At 41.2% G+C, this 20846-nt stretch overlaps 1 protein-coding gene and 1 long non-coding RNA gene across 8 annotated transcripts in view; one reads left to right on the top strand and one right to left on the bottom strand.

Annotated features, from left to right (window-relative positions):
- LOC138744423 (uncharacterized) overlaps window positions 1-10213 on the top strand; it is a 53502-nt gene extending 43289 nt beyond the window's left edge. The window contains exon 7 of the long non-coding RNA XR_011345521.1: window positions 10000-10213. This is a non-coding gene — a long non-coding RNA (uncharacterized lncRNA). The remainder of the gene's footprint in view (window positions 1-9999) is intronic.
- plce1 (phospholipase C, epsilon 1) overlaps window positions 1-20846 on the bottom strand; it is a 288097-nt gene that overhangs the window by 123823 nt on the left and 143428 nt on the right. The window contains exon 1 of one of the 7 annotated variants that reach the window (XM_069900570.1): window positions 18127-18209. The exons of the other annotated variants lie outside the window; for them this stretch is intronic. The gene's annotated coding sequence lies outside the window, so the exon portion shown is untranslated. Of the gene's footprint in view, window positions 1-18126; window positions 18210-20846 lie in introns of those variants that run through there. 7 annotated transcript variants of the gene reach the window in all.

The raw sequence follows: 20846 nt of genomic DNA, 5'->3' as shown, positions 1-20846 counted from the left end.
AGACCACACCAATTACATCAAACTGAGTAGATTTTGTTGGATAATGTGCACCAAAAGTTCTTCCTCACCTCAAAAGTCTGCTTGTGGGACTGGATAGAGGTGACGAGGGGGGCATTACAGTGGAATGTGCTTAAGGGGGTGGAAGGGAGGGTAATGGAATTAGCAGCTGCGAAGCCAGCAGATTTGAGCTTCACTGAGGAATTCCACCCCACTGGATTCATCCAAAGAAGGCTTGAACAGAGCAGGCAGGGTGGTGATCTCCACTGAAGAAGTTTCTGACAATCGTTGCATGTTGTTATGTTAAGTGATTCAAGGTAATTAGAGTGAAATCAAGGTTACACTTAGAAATGATATCTCCAAGTCATAAATTAGATGCAAGACTTTAAATCACATTTATTGTCAGAATGCATACACTGAGATTCCTCTTTCCTGTGGGCGTGGCAGAATTACCACTAATTGGTGGTGCAAAAAATAAACTGTACACAGTGTAAACATGTAAATAAACAAAGAACTGTAAACAAATTGACTGTGCAATACAGAGAAAACAAAAAGAAAATCAATAAAGTGCACAAATAAGAGTCCTTAAATGAGTCTCTGTTTGAGTTTATGGTTGAGGAGTCTGATGGTAGAGGGGTAGCAGCTGTTCCTGAACCTGGTGGTGCGAGTCTTGTGGCACCTAGACCTCCTGATGGCGGCAGTGAGAACAGAGCGTGTGTTGGGTGGTGAGGGTCTTTGATGATTCTTGCTGCTCTCTGACTGCAGCGCTTCCTGTAGATACCCTCAATCGTGGGGAGAGTTTTGCCTGTGATGCCCTGGGATGTGTCCACTACCTTTTGGAGGGCTTTATGCTCAGGTTTATTGGTGTTTCCATACCAGACTGTAATACAGCCAGTCAGCACACTTCCCACCACACCTCTGTAGAAATATGCCAGGATTTCTGATGTCATACCATGAAAAAGTCAAGGTGCTTTCTTCACGATACCATTGGTATGTTGGGTCCACGAAAGATCCTCTGAGATAATGACTACCAAATATGTACCCTCTCCATCTCTGATTCCCCCAAATGGATTTTATACCTCTGGCTTTCCTTTTCTGAAGTCAACAATCAGCTCCTCAGTTTTGGTGACAATGAGTGCAGGGTTGTTGTTGGTACATCATTCAGCCAAGTTTCCAATTTCCCTCTTGCAGGCTGACTCATCCCCTTCCTTTAAACAGCCCACTACCGTGGTATTGTCAGAAAATTTGTAGATGGTGTTATTGTTATACTGAGCCACACAGCCGTAGGTGTAAAGTGAGTAGAGCAGGGGGCTAAGAACACAGCCCTGTGGTGCTCTGGTACTGATGGAGATTGTGGAGGAGAAGTTCTTACCAATCCTCACTGATTGTGGTCTGGAGGAGAGGAAGTCAGGATCCTATTGCACACTGGGGTGTTAATTCCCAGGCCTTGGAGTTTGCTGATCAGTTTTGAGGGGATGATGGTGTTAAATGCTGAACTATAGTCGATAAAGAGCATCCTGATCTTTGCTCCCTAGGTGTTCCTGGACTTTGTGTAGAGCCAGTGAGATGGCATCTGCCATAGACCTGCTACTACGTTAGGCGAACTGGAATGTATCCATGTCACCGCTCAGGCAGGAGCTGATCTGCTTCATCACCAGCCTCTCAAAGTACTTCCTCACAGTTGATATAAGTGCTACTGGTCGATAGTCATTAAAACTACACTATCAAGCTATGCTTGAAAGTTGACTTTTTTTTTTAAATTGAAGAAAATGGACTTGAGCTATGTTGAATTCATCTTCTAGTTGGTCATGGCAGTTTAAGCATGGAGGCACTGTATGTCTATGATCCATGAAGTGCCCTGGTATGAAAACAAGACTTACTGTCAGTTCTATGTTTGTGACTGGCCAGCTTCCTCAGAAGAGAGCAGCAGTAATTCTAGCCACTTCATACCAACTGAGCAAGAATAGGCCTCATTTCACTTGATAAAGCTGCATATTTCCTGCCGTATATTTGGTAACGGGATAGATGAAGCAAAATCCCTTCTGAGATTCTGGACCTCTCATGTGCACGTCTGCTGCATGAATGTAGAGGAGTCCTTTCATTGGTTCACCCCACCTTTGCATCAGAGACCCAGGTCTCAGCAGCAGCTAGGCCTCAGGTCCATGGTGCAGAGGGTACATTCCTGGACTTTAACAGAGCGTGAAAGTGGAAGGGGAGATTCATTAGCTATCAAAGGTTCCATTGTGTCTGAAGTTTTAAAACAGTCAAAGTAAAGAATTAAACATGGAAACAGTGACCTCGAGTGGAATCCAAGAAGCAATTCTCCGGAGAAGTGCTGGGGAATCTCACCAGAACTGGGCTCAGCCACGAGACTCTGTGTGATGTACAGAGATGGAGAACAAATCCAGTGTCATCTGTCATTAAACCAAGTTTCCAATTTCCACTTCCCCGTTAATAAGTTCGCGATTTACAATAGTTTGGCTAAAGGCAATGGCTCCAGCCAGCAAGATTATTCTCATCATCTTTCAAAACATACATTATGGGAAATTTAATGTTATATGACTTTAGAAAAGATATTTGTTCACCGTACCAAACATGCAAGTTATTTTCTATGATTTTATTTTAAACTGCAGACTATAATAGTTCACAGACTTCACGCTGCTCAAGCAAAAAAAAATTCCATCAATTTGATGAACATTTGAAGCAATAATGAAGAAAATAATGGCAAAAATCTACATTATAAATTATTTACTTAGTCAATTTATGACACAATGTCAGTTCCATTATACTACTGAAAATTGAAAAGGTTAAAAAAATCATTATTAATACGCTGCAGAAAATTGCATTGTGTATATGAAGAAATTATTTTGTTCAGACAATCAAAATAATATTGGAAGTAAAGCTATGCTACAATATCAAAAGTGAATAGCATTGAAATAAAAGGGAAATTAATGATTTTCATTCAATTACAAAATTATTGATGGAGAAGTAGGCTACTTCATCTAACAATTTAAAAAATGGTTTTCAGTAACAAGAAAAAGTAAGCTTATACCAGCCCTGAAATGATCAGTTCTACTTCAGAAAGTACTGTCAAAATAAGCAAAATTTTGCACAACAACGTCACAATCCATTTGTTAAAGAAAACAGAAAAGCTGAAAGAGGGGATAGAGTTTAAATTACAAAACAAATTCCAAGCTAGAAACATAAATGTTCAATGTTCATCTAATGAACACTGTAAATGGAGTTAAATGATATTTAGATAAAATTATGCTGCATCTATGTCAAATTCAATCTGTTTGATAGGCAATGCATTTGTAATTTAATTGTGCATGGAATATGCCTCTCCAATCTGAGATAGCTCTGTCCCTTCAATCAACCCTCACAACCACAGGTAATATTGAAAAGTCGTACATTTGGTCTTTTTCAATTTTCTCTAATAATGCTTATATACATTTTTCAAACATGATGTGGCCATATAAACCTCTGAAACACTTTGCATGCAGACTTTGGTGTTTAGAAATTAGACTGAATAGATTCTTTTTGCAAGACGTGACTCAACTTCCATGAAAAATAAATCCAGTCCATGAGTGCCAAGGCCACAATTTCCACTGATTAAAGCATTAAACAGTGGTTCTCAACCACTCACATACCACTTTAAGTAATCCCTATGCCATCAGTGCTCTGTGATTAGTAAGGGATCGCTTAAAGTGGTACGTGAGTGGGAAGAGAAGGCTGGGAATCACTGGTCTAGACCCAATTGTTACTGAAATATTTTGCTTGAGAAAAATGGTCATTGGCCCGTTTCCTTTGGAGTTATGAAACTGTGCACTTAATGAGTCAATTAGGTACAATTAAAGCAGTGGTTTTCAAACTTTTTTTTTCCACCCACATACAGGTACACGATCCTTTATGCAGAACCCTTGAGGGACAGTGTGTTCCGAATTTCAGAATTTTCCAGATTTCGGAAAGCCCACCCGAATTGTGCTTCCGTATCCACCCCCACCCCCTTCCAGTCACCCGGCCGTCTCCCCCCAAGCGCCAGTCCTTCGGCCACCTCCCTCAAGCAAGCGCTGGCCGCCTCCCCCAAGCAAGTGCTGGCCACCTCCCCCAAGCAAATGCTGGCCACCTCCCCCAAGCAAATGCTGGCCACCTCCCCCAAGTGCCGGTCCCTCGGCCGCCTCCCCCAAGCACCAGCTGCCTCTCTCCCCACTTACCAGATTTTGGAGTTTTCAGGATTTTAGATGTCCAGATGAAGGATCATGTACCTGAATCACCATTACTAATCACTGAGCTCCTATGGCATAGGGAACACTTAAAGTGAATTGTGAGTGGAAAGAAAAAGGTTGAGAACCACTGCATTAAAACTTCTGAGATTTTCATTGGAATGGCTCTTTCACAGTGTCTGTGAGCCTTCCTTTCTTTTAGCTTGAAGAGGACCTTCCTGAACTAGTCCTAGGTTTGCCTTAAGAATATAACTCGGGGAAGTCCACTTCAAATTATTCATTTCACCCTAATACCACTCCCTCCCCACACTCCAATGAAACCAATATCTCACCCCTAGTATGCACGATTATCAGACCATTCAGCACTGCACAACAATTCACGGTCTTCTCTCCCACCTCACTTCTGACCACCAGAGGCTAACCTTCATCCTAACCCCTACTTTCAGCTTGAATTCCCCCAGACTTGACCCCAGCCTCACCCAGTAACTGATTTCCTCGACCAGCTGTCCCAATAGATTGATGGTGTACAACATGGACATGTAGACATTGTGGAAATTGTACAATACCAATGATTAAAATGGGCCGCCTTAGAAAATGGGTACATCGAATATGTAGGCAGGTCATCAAATTTATTCTAATTTTCTTCGCTTTGGCATGCAGGCACCAGAAATTAATGGAAGCGATTTGAATATGTGGGGTTTTGAATGATTTAAAGACAGCCTTGATTACTTGAAGCAACCCTGCATCTCTCGATAGGAATGTGGTCTGGTGCTGAAGTAGAGTATGGAAGACTGTAGTTTGCCATAAGATCTATCCCACCACACAGAAGAGAATGGACTGTGGTTTTCTGGCGCTGCAATGGAAGTTCTGGTGGCTGACACGAGGAGGAAGTGAGATGCATAACTTCTGAAGGTTGTAGGGGACCCTTCAGACAGGCATTTCAAAGGGAGGAGATAATAATGAGCATCGAGATCAGGATTCAGACCCTAAGAAAGTGGATGCAAACTCAGAACAATTTCCAAGTCCTCACACATGTGGTCAAGGCCACCTATTTTAACAACTACATCACCAAACAATCCACTGATTTAGTACATTCCCATCATTTATCTGATAACTTTCCTCAATCATAACTCAATGCAAACATATCTCCAACTTGCACACCATTACTAGTATTCCAGCATTTAGACCTCTATGCTTACAACTGTCAGACATTGGCCCGTTGAACTGTAAGAGCCACATCTCCCAGACAGACTCACAAGTGAATTCTTTATGATTGGATAAGGTGGTCGCCCATCAAAGACAGCAGGACCTTTTCTCCAAGCCAAGTGGCTTACTTGTATTTGGTCAACTATTATATGTTGGGTGACTAATCCAAACGGTGGCTGCTTGTGATACAAGTGGGCAGATAACTAGTCATACCGATATGGACCCTGCCACGGACATCCTGCTGGACTACCTCGTGCGCAATAGTGGCCTTCTCTGAAGCCATTTGGGAAGTGCATTGGTTCAAGAAGGCAGCTCACCAGCATGTTTGCAGGGGCTTCTGTGGAGAGACAAAGAAATGCTAGCTCGGGTTACGAACCCTCATCCTTCCAATTAATATGAAAACAAGCCAGCAGGAAATGCCAGGCAGCCCAGAAGCACAAACTGCATTTACGGCAGGTACTAACGGAGCACTTAAGATCAGATGATGTCTGTCTTGCACTTGGCTTATGATTTGCTTTAGATTGTTTCTTGACATTTAGTCAAGTCGGCATTGTAACGATCAGCATCAAGAGAAGCGAGAGCACAAGCCTTAATATGGAAGATTGACGTGGAGTTTATTGGTAGTGCATTGGCATACAATGGTCACAGAGAACCCAGCCACAAAGGAGATATCTTATTTTTTGAGTGAAAAAAAATAGATATTTTGCAGACACTGTGATTGGAGTAAAATCACACAAAATGCAGGAGGAACTCAGCTGGTCATTTCAAAGATAGTTTGCCGACATTTTGGGCCTTCTTCAAGGGGAAAAATAAATCAGAAAAGGTGGAACCAGGATGTGTGAGAAAGTCTCAGCCCCGAAACGTCGGCAATACATCTTTGTCTCCTATAGATGCTGAAATGACCAACTGCGTTTCTCCAGCATTTCGTGTGTTTTTATTTTATCCGTTGACTCGCCCTTCATTTGCCTCCTCCCTCTCTACAGGAATATACCTGTGCAGCATACACCGGGTCACCATGAATCTTGAAACTTTTTCTATCTGGTATTTCTGGAACTCTGCGCAGCAGTACCAATGTTTAAACACAGAAATCAGGAAAAAATAGACCTATTGATATTTAAGGATCAAAGGAGAAAGATTTAGTTCAGGAAAGAAGAGGTCATAGGAAAGATTAGCCTTGATCACCTGAATGGTATTGCAGATACAATGGGCCAAACGGCCTCTTCCTATTTGTTATGTTCTAAGTGCTTGCTCTGTTATATTTTGAGCTGCTTGTCAATTCATCCTTGTCCTAATTTGCACAAGTTGCACACAGGAATCAAGAGTCACGAATTCAGCAGGCCAGCTCTTATCGCCGCCCTGTCGCTAGCCCGTGCTTTGCCACAGTCACTCAAAAAGGCACATAATGCTGCAGAAGAATTCTGCTGCCAGGATAACAGACATTGACTCACATGATTGGGTTTCCTAATAAACAAAATTGCTCGACACAATCTGTACACATGGCACACATCCTGAAATTAGACACAGGGCACACTACAACAGGAGATGGGCGGGGGGGGGGGGGTGGGGGGTGCAATTCTTTCCAGTTATAAACATCCCAAGGCAGGCACTGGGCAGCACTTGCAAGGTTAAATCCAAGGTTATTGGCACCTCACCCAATGAGGAGGTTTGTGAACCTTTCCCCCTTACTCTACATGCTAGTCCCCAGTAAGAGTCAAAGATAAGCACTCACCTTATTTGGAACAGAGTGCACTTCTGTCCTCCTTGATGAAACAATGACTGCAGATTATAAAATGCAGCAGATACAGTACTTCCTATTCCAATCGGCAATAGCATGGTGCAGCGATGTGCCTTATTTCTGCAACCTTGACAACCAATATTAAACCATTCCTCACCTAGTTTAGTGCTTGGTCTATTTGTTAGATTTCAGTGAGACCCATGGCATTATTTTTGCTGAAATCCACAAGAAAATTGTACCACAAGACTGGGTAGATATATCCTACCTCTGAGAGTCTCATTCAGAAACTTAATCTATTTTTCTCGCCCTCTCCCATACCCCTTGTCAATCCTCACTCCAAATGGAATGCTAACTAATGTGGCCATGTCTGGGAGTAACCGTTTATTGCGGAAGTTTAAAAAAAACTGAAATAAAAACAGAAAATGCTGGTACTATTCAGCGCATCAATGTTCTCTTTCCTCAGAGGTCACCTGACCTTCTAAAGGCTGACTCCATTTTCTATTTTGACTTGGCTTATTGCAGAAACCTTGAAGACGACTTTTTTCAGTGTATGGCGTACTGGTCCTAAAGAATTAAGCTACTTTAAAGATATCCACAAAGCACATGCCATCATACAATTGAAGAAGCATGATGTTACTTCAATACTTGTGAATACTTTGCTTCAGTATTCACAAGAGAAAAAGACTTTGATCAGGGTGAGGTCAGAATAGAAGAGGCTTGAGTTCTGGACATTGTTGAGATTAAGTAAGAGGAAGTGTTGGATCTTCTTAAAAACATTAAGATTGATAAGTCCATGGAGCCGGACACAATAATAACCCAGGTTGCCGTGGGAAATGAGGGACGAGATCGATGGAGCAGTGGCAATGATCTCTGAGTCATCTTTGGCCACATGGGAGGTCACAGAGGAATGGAGAATGGAAAATTTAGACCCCTTGTTTAAAAATAGGGAAAATCCTGGGTAATATAGTCTTACATCAGTGGTGTGCAAATTATTGGAGAGGATTCTGAAAGATAGGATCGACGAGCATTTAGAGAAGTACAGTCGACTCAAGGATAGTCAGCATGGCATTGTGAAGGGAAGGTGGTGCATCATGAAGTAATCAAGTTCTTTGAGGAAGTAAGAAAAGAAAGGATGGTAGATGTGGCATATCGATTTTAGTCAGGCATTTGACAAGGTCCCCTATGAGACTTGTTCAGAAAGTCCCAAGGCATGGGATCCATAGAACCTTGGCTGTGTGGATTCAGAATTGGCTTGTCTATAAAAAGCAGAGAGAAGTAGTGAAAGGAAAGTATTCTGCCTAGAGGTCCGTGACTAGAGAAGTTCGGCGGGGATCTGTTCTGGGACCACTGCTCTTTGTGCTTTTTATAAAGGACCGAGCTGAAGCAGCAGAAGGATGGGTCAGTAAGTTTGTGGATGATACGAAGGTTGAAAGAGAACAATCAACTTAATAACTTTGATCTGTATTATGTGAAAATCAACACTGAGACACAAGTGGAGATGGTCTGAAGTTTTATAATTACTGTCTGGATTTTCTACAATATAATCAGATAAAGTTGTAACTAGAATAATGTACATTCTTGGTTTACTGGAATATCTCTAAATCCTGAGATGTTGTGGATATGCATTGGTAACAAACAAAAAGCCCTACAAATTTTCCAGCATTTTTTTTTAACCATAGAGAAGCTGTACATCATCAGCTGAGCCTTGTACTTCAGGGGCTAACGGGCTCATCTGGAATTTGTAATTAGAACAGTCAGCCACCTTCTCATTACTTTTCAATGCCAGTAGAATTATGCAGCGGGGCTGATTATGGCAAACGGCACATCCATCACTTTCTGGTGATGAAATAATAATTTAAAACAACATTTCTTGGCTTCCACTTGTATAAACCTTCATTAACATAGAAATACAAAATCAATTCATCGCAATGAAATATGATTTCTGACCTTAAATTAGTCATTGAGCTGCACTAGATATTAGGCAGGTGGAACATGTTTAAGCCAGAGATTTAGGAATATGATCTCTTAAATTACATTGAAGCATCACAATGTGCACTATATAGAGTAAGCTCATGCCATGAGATTTATTTTTAACCAATGGACAAGTTTTCATTGGAATCGGGTTTTGAGGCACTATTCTTGGTTTTCATTGGTAGCACATTTTAACAATTATTTGGAGGGGGGGGGTCCATCTCCAGTATATTAACCATCTTTTTTATACACTTACAAAATCTTGTATTCTTCTCTTTGCTGCAAAATGTACTGAGCACCATTGCTCTAATCAACCTTAAGCCAGCTCTTTGTCGACTCATTCACAAGAATTTTAAATGAATGGAAGAAAATATAATTCACAATTCTCAGTTATGCCATTTCCACAGTTAATCACAATTATATACAGCCACGAGAAAGTAACCATTAGGCTAATTAATATTTAATGTTTCCAGAACTTCGTTGTCACATCCTTACAAGACGTAAAGGTATGGGACAGATAGCAGACAGATTGCAAATTATATTATGGTTCTTTTCTTTCAACACTGTTTAACATTTCACTATATACTGGATGATGTTCCACAGCATTAGTTTACAACTGTGAAAAAAGCGTTGATAAGGAAATCCCTGAAAATTAAACAAATAGTTCTATGTCAATCAATACTAAAAGCAGCCAAGCTAAATGTTTTGGAGATATTAATTTATTAATGGACCTAATTAATGGCAAGTTATTTTATTAAACATGTCCTGACATTTAGCCAGCATTAGATGTGTACTCCGCTTTCTTTGTTATGCATCTGCAGCTCAGCTGGCAGACGTTCTCACTGACATCTTTAACATCTCCCTCAGAAACACGCCGTGGTCCCAACGTGCTTCAAAACCGCCACCACTGTACGCCACCACCGTCCCCGTGCCGAAGAAGTTGTCTGTGTCCTGTCTCAATGACTAACATCCTGCTGTGTACATCCTCATGAAGTGCTTCGAGAGGCTCATCATGCAACACATCAAGCTCCTGCTGGCCCTGTCACTGGACGCCCTGCAGTTCGCATACAAATCCAACCGCTCTATGGATGATACCATCACCACCCCTCTCCATCTAGCCTGCACCCACCTGTAAAATAAGGGCTCGTATGTTCGCCTGCTGTTTATCAACTGCAGTTTGGCATTCAACGCAATCATACCTCAGAACCTGATAAGAAAGTTGAGCCTGCTAGGTGTAAATACCTCCCTCTGCAATCGGATTGAGGGAAGACCTCAAGCACTTCCAGGACCATCACGCTGAGCACAGGCACCCCACACCCCCCCCCACCCCCCCAGGGCTGTGTGCTTAGTCCGCTGCTGTTCACTCTGCTAACCTACGACTGTGAAGCTAAACACAGCTCAAACCACATCATCAGGTTCACTGACGACATGTCCATGGTGGGCCTTATTAGCAAGAAGGATGAGCCAGTGTACAGAGATGCGATGTGGTCACTAACAGACTGGTGCAGAGCCAACAACCTGTATCTGAACGTTAATAAAACAAAAGAGATGGTTGTCGACTTCAGGAGGGCCTGGGGGGACCACGCCCTGCTTGCAATTGACAGCTGCACTGTTGAGGCCGTCAAGAGCATCAAGTTCCTTGGAGTGCATGGTGGAGAATTTCACTTGGCCTCTTAAGCCCAGCTCCATGGCCAGGAAAGCCCAGCAGCACCTCTACTTCCTGGGAAGGCTGAGAGAAATTCATCTCCCACCCTCCATCCTCACTACATTCAACAGAGGATGCATTGAGAGCATCCTGTGCAACTGCATCACCACTTGGTTTGGAAGCTGTACCTCCTCGGAAAGAAAGACCCTGCAGAGGATAGTGAAGCCAGCAGAAAAGATCATTGGGGGCTCTCTTCCTACCATGAAGGACACCTGCACTGCTCAATGCAGGTGAAAGGCAATAAACATTGTGAAGGACTCCACACACCCCTCATACAAACTGTTCTCCCTTCTGCCATCTGGTAGGAGGTTCTGTAGCACTCAGGCCATTACGTTCAAATTGGGCAACAGTTTTTTTTCACCAAGCCATCAGGCTCCTGAATTCCCAGAACTTATGTGGAGAGGGTACCGGGGACTCTTACTGTATACGTTTTAATATTTCAATATGTTTTACTTCTATTATAACATATTTATATAAATATGCTCTGTGATCCTGGAGAAATGCTATCTCATCTTTACCATGCGAGCATGGTCTGAACGATAAATAAAAGTGGCCTGACTCTCACATGGCCCTAGCTATAACTCAGCTACCTGTATATTACCAATTCTTAGTTAGATAACATCGGTCAAAGAGCAGAGACACAAAACCTTATCAATAGTGTACGTAGCTGTTGGATTCAACTGCATCTTCCTTTCTGGTAAAACGTTTGCTGTATTTTCTATACAAAATTTTGTCACTCAATCTGTAGGACTTACCAGTTTCTCAATTAAACTATTTGCTGCGTGATGCACTGAGCAAAGACAAAAGGCAGCAAAAAAAAAAAATAATTTGGTTGCTGTTCAAATGTGGTTGAGAAGAATTAGGATAATTAATCTCCAAGAACCAGGTGATACCCACCATAACGCCTGAAAGGTCTAATTTAATGCGTTGAACCTTTTTATTGATTGCGTTTATTGACTTTTATCTCCACAGGCTTTTTTAAAATTTGTGTAAGCCAGACGTTTAACTTGAATTATACTGAGAGCAAATGATAGATCCTCCTGAAGCGGTCTTGTCTCACTTAAGTGACATGATTTTTTGAAGGTTGACACAAATTAATTTGGTTTACTCTAGTTAAATATAAAACATGAACAAGGATATAATTGAGTAACATGTCCCATATTTAATCATTAAAAGATTTGGCCAAAGGATGATCTTGAAAAGCAAGGATTTGTACATGTATGAAGGATAGGTCAGAATTTGATTGCACCACTTCATTTTTTATATAATTTGCTGTATACTTGGCTCACTAAAGGGGTATAGGCATAATTATTTAAGCACCTCATTGTCATGCTCAAATAATTACTGCATGGAACAACACATCTTAAATACAAATTGTCTTTAAAATCTCACATGAAATTAAGTCCAACAGGAATGAATTAAATATAATTAACTTGTGAAGTTAAAATTGAAGAAACCTACTCTTCTGTGCTTTCAGTAAAACCGTGTAGTGACAGTGGCTTAATAAAATGACTCTAAATTATGACAGATTTCAAACATATCCAAGAAATGTAATAAAACCTACAAAATAAGCATCTTGAAGCTTCTGAAAGTATATTTTGCGAACAAAATTTGAGAATCAAGAAGTGTGATTGTTGTTTTGCTGGCATTCACCTCTGTGTTGTAGTATTGCATTCAGCTCCTATCCATTTACATGTTGTGGAAGAGGGGGAAGAGGAGCATATTTGGAAACACGGCTGTGTGTGCTGTGTAGTAAGAAATAAGAATTCATGTTGGAAGCAATCAGTCGCTACAACATTACAGTGGCACTTGACGCTCAATATCTCAAGCTTTCTACTTTTCCTACATCACTAGGCACAAACTTTGTCAATAAAAATCCAGTGTTTCAGATATTATGTCTGAATCTCTGCTACAATGGTAAGCACCAGTATACAAATTCCAAACATTAAGTTATACAAAATAGCAATTATTTTGGTTCTACATGAAAAAAAAATTATTTTGGCAGATTCTGACTACATCAGGTTCAAATGTAATTGTGAGTAAAAAACGTAGATGAAAAATAAACCTTTTAGCTTTTGTAAACTAACATATTTAGCTTTTTCTGTGTGATCTAATTCCTCACGTTTTTGAAACAGTCAGAAGCCCAGCAGCAGATCAACAATCCAATCACGTTCAACAAGTCCTGTAGATTTCTGTGTTCCTCTGGGTGCAAGGGATGGTACGGGCAAGTCACCAGCTTGCTTAGGGTGCATGGCAGAGGCAGAGCACCAGTTTGGTCAGGAGCAGGGGATGGGATGGGCAAATCATCAATTGCTCAGAGTACCAGCGATAGCAAGGATAGGTTACCAGGTTGAACTTAAAACAAGCTATTGTTTTTGCAGAGTACCTTTAATAGCCCTGTACCCATCTTGTCTAACTAATATCATCTTTGTGTCAACAAAATGGCTATGGTGTTTGCAATGTAATATCCTTGGAACTCACTTGGTGACTGAATATTTACCATTTCTCCCAAATAGCCAATCAAGCTGTGCAAGCAAAACTTTATCCATCAGCTGGCAGGAAATCTGATGCACACATCTTCTGCATGCTAGATTCCATTCAAGATCTCATGCCAGCAGAAAAATCCCAAAATCTGAACATTAATGAATAACCCATTAGATAAGCAGAATTAATCCACACAGCATAAACATTTCTGAGCTGATCTATGAAATATCCCCTAATGATAGGATCTCTTCTTCACTGCAATACACAATACAAGGTTCTGTCTTCTTAAGCAGTGTCAGGAACAAGGTTGACTTGCTTCCATGCCTTTTGGTAGGCTGTGTGGTAGTCAACAAGACCAATGTAAGAATAGAACCAGATACAAATAGGGAAGGAGGTGGCTGACGGGGTTGAGGGGTGGATAGTTAGTGAGATTGTGTGCTCCTTTTGCTTACATACAGGTAGCATAACTGTGTGGCCTTGGGATTTTGACCACTACCCCAATAAACTCCATCTCCACTTTGAGATGCCATGAGAGAGAAGCCCAAAGGAGTCAGTTGAGATGTTGCACTCCTTCAAAGAAGCCTCAAGTAGTCTCTTGAATCTTCTTCTCTGGCTGCCTGATCATTTGTTTCCATCTCTGAATAGAGTGCCAAAGTCACACCAAGAGATAACATTTACATCCATTAAAAGTCTAGCCTCTTGTGTTTGCAAGCAGAAAAGACCTGGGAACCAGAAATGATGGCTATAGTAAACACAGCAATATTTTAAAAGAATTGGCATCAAATTCAATTGAATCTTGATCTGAAATGATTCTAACAATTGTACTGCTGTGTTACAAATGCACAATAAGGCAATAGCCATGTGGATCTGAGGGCCACCATGTAAACTTACCAGGCATTTATGAAAGTAGGTGCACTGGTTGGGACTGCCTCCCAAAAGCAGAGAGTGAAAGGTCCAATCTGGAGTGTGGGCACATGGCCGTCAAGTCAGGTAGGCAAAAGCAGGGAGGTGAGAGTGGTGGAATGGCAACCAAGGTAGATTATGGGAATTGTTCAGCAATGAGGCATGGGGTCATGAGGGAGGGAGGACTGATCAAGACCAGGGTTGGAGGGCTTTCTTATTCAGAAAAATAGGGTTGGGTTGGGTCAGAACAATAGAGGTCAGCAATCAGATGGTCAGACAGGGTGGGAGTTAGGGGAGCATGTGAAAAATAATTGGTTAGGGTTGGGAAGAGGTGTTTGGGGAAGATGTTTAGAGATCAAAAGGTTGGACTCTAGGGTAGAACTTGTAGCAAGCTCTTCAGTGATCGGAAGGGTAGGGTTTAGAAGACTAAAGTGCAGACTGAAGTATAGGTTTGGTTAGATGATCCGAGGGGTCAGGATGAGAGGGGCGATTCTGGCTGGGGTAGGTAATCAGTTGGGTTGGACTGGAGTTGGAATTGGACTGGTGTTAACATTGAGGCATGGGCTCGTCAGGATTGGAGTGATGGTGTAGAGACTTGGGCTATGAAAGTCTGGGTTGATTTATGTCAGAATAACTGGTGGTTTGAATGTGAAGAACGACCTCTATGTGGGAGGACCTTCAGTGTACAAAATAGGCAGAAGACATCTCAACAAAATTCTGATCTGGCTCCACTATTTTGTCACAGCCAGAAGATGGTGGTCCAACTTCATCCATAGTTTCTTATTTTTTCTCTCTGGGCAACTTCCACTCTCATTTCACTCTGGGCAAAAAGCATTTTCCCCTGCGTTGTAGTGAAATAAACTCCTGTACAATGTAGTTTTCAAATTCAGTCTTAAAATAGGATTGATGTCTACCATGCAAAATCACTATTCTCTAATTTATGTCAGCACATTGTGGTGGTAATGTATGATATTCTGCTTCTATCTAATTATTTGGCCATAACTGCATCGTCTATTGACTGGAAATTGGTTTCATAAGCATGAAACCCAATTTTTTTTTATGGGAAAATTACACATTATCTCAATCTCACTGAGTAAGCTTGTGTTGGTGATCAGTTTTGAGTAATCGTGTGTATTTTGAAAATGAAGCAAGCACTTCTTTATACAATTCATTGTACTTCTTTCCACAATTCATCCTAATTTGCCTGATTTTTTCCCCCCATATTGAATGCACGCATAATGACCACCAGTCACTACCATGTTTCTTCCTCTGTCAGCATAAATTGCAGATTTGGGCTGCACATTCAATCCTTGTTTAACTGTCTCAGAACAGCTGGAAGCACGCAGTGCAACTTTTTTTGCAGACTTGTCCATTTGCAGCTACCCTGATGACATTGGGAGACTGACTGTGCAACTACATACTAGACTGCCATTCAGGGGTCCAAGAGGCATCCCCAAAATAACGGCCATTTTTCCTCCATTGTTCAAAGAGGAACAATGGAACATTGTTCAAAGAGGAACAATGGAACATTGTTCAAAGAGCCCTAATTGAAAATGTCAGATACACCAGATGTCAATGCTATTTTTTTTCAGAGCTAGCACCATCCAGAAGGGGGGCGGGGAGATATGGGCAATCATCTGGCTCCCCACCTCTTCATGCCAATTTACAATTCTGCCACAACTGCCCAGCTCTATGAAACGAGAAATACAAGTACCAGCAACGGCGCTGTGACAGAGTGACATTCTGCTACTTGACCCTAATTTTTGTTCCACAAGCTCAAAGTCTTATTGTCAAAGGTTGGCTATATTTGCACCAGAGCAGAGGAATATGGGGTGCAGGCTGGAGCAGTAGGATGAAGATGGATTTCAAGGAAGACTACCTGGGGGAAAGTCCCCAAAGAACGGCAACAACTTATCTCCCAGCAAAGAAAAGTGGGGTACTGATTGAGGGGACATTTTTCCCCAAAGTGACCGTTTCCACCCTCCAATCTTTAAAGCCAACATGAATACCAGTCATCAGCTGTGAGAGGCCAGATGACAAAAATTAATGCTTCACATACTTCTTGGCAATGATCATAATATACGGTGAGGGAATCCCTGACTCCCTTATTAAATTGAGTAACTCCAATTTTGTTTAGTGTGGATACCTCATCCTGCCATATGAAAATGTGAAATTTGTTGTGCGTAACAGATTCTCATATCTGGAAGAGACAGCTGTATCCATCTCCTCAGTATCATTCCATTGTGGTCTCTAGCTTCCTCTGGCACATGGGGCCATCCTCCTGGCTTGTGTTTCACTAATGAAAATGCTCAGACATCTTTCACAAATTCCCATGGCTTAGTCCTCGTCTCCTGCAACTTTTGTGGTCTCCCTGATGGCCACAGACTGTGTTGCCAGCTTGTAGGGTGCCTTTAAGGGCCAACTACTTTCTCAAGTGAATAACAAAGTGTTTGAAGTGGTGCAAAATTGGATGAGGTCCAGTCTTGAACTGAGGTCATGTTTGCCACATTATTCTGGGTGTAAACCACCATAAAATTCCTTCCAATGTAATTCTGGCTAATGTCATGAAAGTTTAATGGGGTATCCAACTCTATATTGTTGCTGCACACCGCACAGCACATTTAGTGCATCGGAAAAAGAGTGGAAGTTCATTTCCAAAGCACGGATCTCTTCCTATGTAGACGCACCAGGTGACACAGGATTATGCACCAGGTGAGAAGTTTAAAATGTAATTTTATTTGCAACAGTAGAAGCTGATTCCAGCCATTGAAACCCGTGCTGCCCAATTAACCTACAACCCCATACGTTTGGAGGGTTGGAGAAAACCAGGGCACCTGAAGAAAACCCTCGTAGGTCACAGAGAGAATGTACAGATAGTGGTGGATTCGAACACAGGTCGCTGGTGCCGTACAGCATCACACTAACCATGCCGCCCTTTTCCAAAACACTTGGTTTTGGGACACCAAAACAAGTTGACAATCTATGCCCAGCCTAACCTGTGCAGCATTGAAAGATATCAATTACGTTAGTTAAAATCTATCTTATATTCATCCACTAAATGTATGAAGAGGAGTGGAATATGCAGGGTGTATTACAGCAAAGAGATTATAAATGGATGACATGATGGAAATAAAGTGTATAAACTGTGGGACATAAACACCTCCATGGACCATTTGGCCCTCATTGACACATTTCTGCAATGTATTTCTTTCTTGGCCCCACTTCTTAATATTTCCAAACACAATATAAGCAATATAATCTGTGGCATTTCAATTTCACAGTTTCAAGACAAGCTCTAGTGGCATACCCATATGTCATCTTGTACCAAATTTACTGAGTAGGCTTCATTTTAGGGCTACATCATTTCTCAAAGTGAACCATATTAGTCAGGAATTTCCTAATGCAGCTACTCTTTACTTTTGCTGTACAGTTTATTCTTTAAATGTTGGCATCTGTTTGCAATCACTGTGTCCTCAAGGTCAATTTTGATCCATTAAGCATTAGTGATTTACCACAGAAATAATTACGCTGAGGTTATAGGGGACCTTCACCTTTTCTATAGTTAAAAATAAAAGCCCTAATTGTCAGTATTGCATAAAATACCTGAACCATTTATTGAGAGGAACAGTCAAAATAAATTGACAAATCACTTTTTACCAGAAAGAATGGGCGGCGTGGTTAGTGCAGCATTACAGAACCAGTGACCCGGGTTCACATCCGATGCTGTTCCTAAGGAGTTTGTACATTCTCCCCTTGTCTCCGTGGGTTTTTTCTGGGCGCTCAGATTTCCTCCTACCCTTCAAAACGTATGGGGGCTGGAAGTTGATTGGGTGTAATTGGGCAGCAAAGACTCGTGGGCCAGAACGGCCTGTGCTGTATGTCTAAATTTAAAATGCAATTACCCTGTTATGGTGCTTCTTCTCAGAACCGGAACTGGTGGAACTATGCAGCACATTTCAACCACATTTGCTGGGAAAGTAGCTGAGTGTTCTACAGCTGGAGGTCATGGATTTGAATCTCATTCTGACAAGCTGCAAAGTCAAATTCAACAAATTAATGGCAGTGTTAAAAAAAATCTACTGTATCATGTCCTTCAGGAGAAGGAGCAGACACCCCTAACTGGTGACATTTGATTTTAATCGAATATCAGGTGGTTAATATCCTCAGGGCAACCAAGAATGAGTAATATAAATGTGTTACTCAGATCCCAAGAATACATCTTCAATCAGCAGCTGCTTTATTGGTAGCGACACCGTAACACTCACGATAGAATTAAAAATTAATTATGAAATCAACAAACCCTTTTGTCCGCTTTTCATGATAATAAAGTACATACATGAGAAAATGAGCAGAATCCAAGATGAATGGTGTTATTTACCATTCATCACACAGAAAAGACCTAATGAATTTCCAAATGCATGATAAAATTTCTGCAGACTACACGTGAAACTGTGCAAGAAAAATAAAAGTGACACTTTTAGAAAAGGAGTCAAACATTTGATAGAACCCGTACTGTAGCTTAGACACACAAATACTTCTGCTTAATAGAAAGAAAACTCAAATGACAATTTGCAGTTCATGAACCATAATTACCTTTCTCGACCAAAACCTACTTTTTCTTTCAAATATAGCCCCCACAGATTGCAAAAATGAAAGACGGCTTTTCAATGAAAAACGCAACAACTCACTTCTGAAGGAATTATCCATCTTGCATACATGGCAAATCACCATAAAACTAGAGACAGGTACTTCAAGCTCACAGAATGACAACACACTATGCTAGCTCTCAGGCTGCAGCTGCCTAGATCAGTGCATCATACTGTGAGAAAAACACATATTTACCATGCTTTTATGCAAGCTATGAAGGCATTCAGATCTTCTACGTTAGATCAGGTTACCAACACTTACAGATAAGGGCTCAGATTGCGTGGATCCAAAAGGAGACTATCACACATTGCAACACCAGCTCCAACCTCTGAAGCCAGCATTTGGTACTGCAACCTCTACAATACATCACATTGTACTTCAGGTTGTGCGTCACAGTTAGCAGCTAATTTGCAGATGGGTTATTTCATAATAAGTTTCTCTGCTGGATTTCATCTTGATATTGTCCTCCTTTTAACTTTTCTGTCATGCTGTACACAAACTGTCTAAAGTTCTTGCGTTAATCTTTCCTCGGTTCTCTAAGCAATCAAAACTGCAATACTTCTCCAGCAAACGGTGAATTTATGATCAGTTCCACCCAGGTCAGCCTAATCCCAAAGAAAAGGGACGAAAACAATAAAGCACCACATCATTTTCTATTTCCTTCTATAAAAATGAATTATTCCTGACTCATCCAGCTCCTTGAATTATCTGAAATTACGACCAAGTATTTTTCTCAGGTTTAAAAATGTGCATTCACATCAAAATACCAATTTGAACAAGGTGTTAATGTTGCATTTTTAATATTTTCTGACATCCTGGGCTTTAGATTTAATATTATTTACAGGAAATGTTAAAAACTGGGAATGATTAAACAGTGTGTGTCCTTCACTGTGCCAAAGTCCATTCATCTATCAGCTTATCTCCCTCATTCACACTCCCCCTTTGCAATGCAATTTCACATCCTCTGCCTCATTTTCCATGTTTAACATCACGCCAGTAAATTTTCCCAGCCCCATACTCTTCCCATTCCGATTCATTGTTTATTTCTTCCTCCTCTGGGAGGGATGCAGCAGCTACATCTCTGCAAGCCACAAAACACCATCAAAATTTTCTCTCTGAACTCAGAAGCATTCTAAAGTCTAACAGCAACCGCCGTTTCTGACCCTTCAACGCCAAGACAATTCGCCTTTGGGATGGCAGCTCATAAATGCATGAGTTCTACCAAGGCCAGCAGATACGTAGAAACACCACCAACTGCAGACCATCCTGACTTAGAAATACATCACTGGCCCTTCTTTATTGCTGCATCCAGCTACAGGGTGTGACAGGAGCAGTTTAGGAAGGTGCAAGTCCTGGAAATTAATTAACAGTACAAATATATACTGCAATATTAAAACAGTGGAGACAGTTCTGTAATTAAATCAATGGTCATTCATTGCCTGTTTATGAAATAGGTTAATTAATTCAGAGCTTGGAATTTTTTTTTGCTTCATTCAATGAAATAAAATCTACTGGCAGAAGGGTGTTGGGGGTGGTAGGTGGGGGGTGGGGGGGAGAAGAGGAATAAAGATACCTGATTATTTTTCCCCTTTGTGATGTTACTGAATGTTAACAAAAAAAACTTTATCCTGAAAGGCAAGGTCAAAGACACACCTTGTGAAAAACTTGTAAAAAAATCCCAGTGAAGTAGGAGTTCTGAAGAATGATTGTAACTTGTCAAAACAAAAGGTTGCAAATGATCCTCTGCTTGGTCGGATATCCTAAACTGCGATTCCAAGTTTTAAGTGGGGGTGAGTTGGAGGAGTGAAGAATGCAGTGGTGTTAACTGGGAGCAGAGAGGGGGTTGGGACTGGGGATGCTTTTAAAAAAAGGAAATAGTATCCACAATTCAGCTTTTACAACTACAACAGTGGGTAAATGGGATAGTTACATAATATTTTGTGAATCTCTTCATTCATTTACAGGAACATGGGAA

Source organism: Narcine bancroftii, chromosome 10 (assembly GCF_036971445.1).
Source record: "Narcine bancroftii isolate sNarBan1 chromosome 10, sNarBan1.hap1, whole genome shotgun sequence".
NCBI lineage: Eukaryota > Metazoa > Chordata > Chondrichthyes > Torpediniformes > Narcinidae > Narcine > Narcine bancroftii.
The sequence above is the reverse complement of the archived record's forward strand: the minus strand, read 5'-3'. Positions and strand labels throughout refer to the sequence as shown.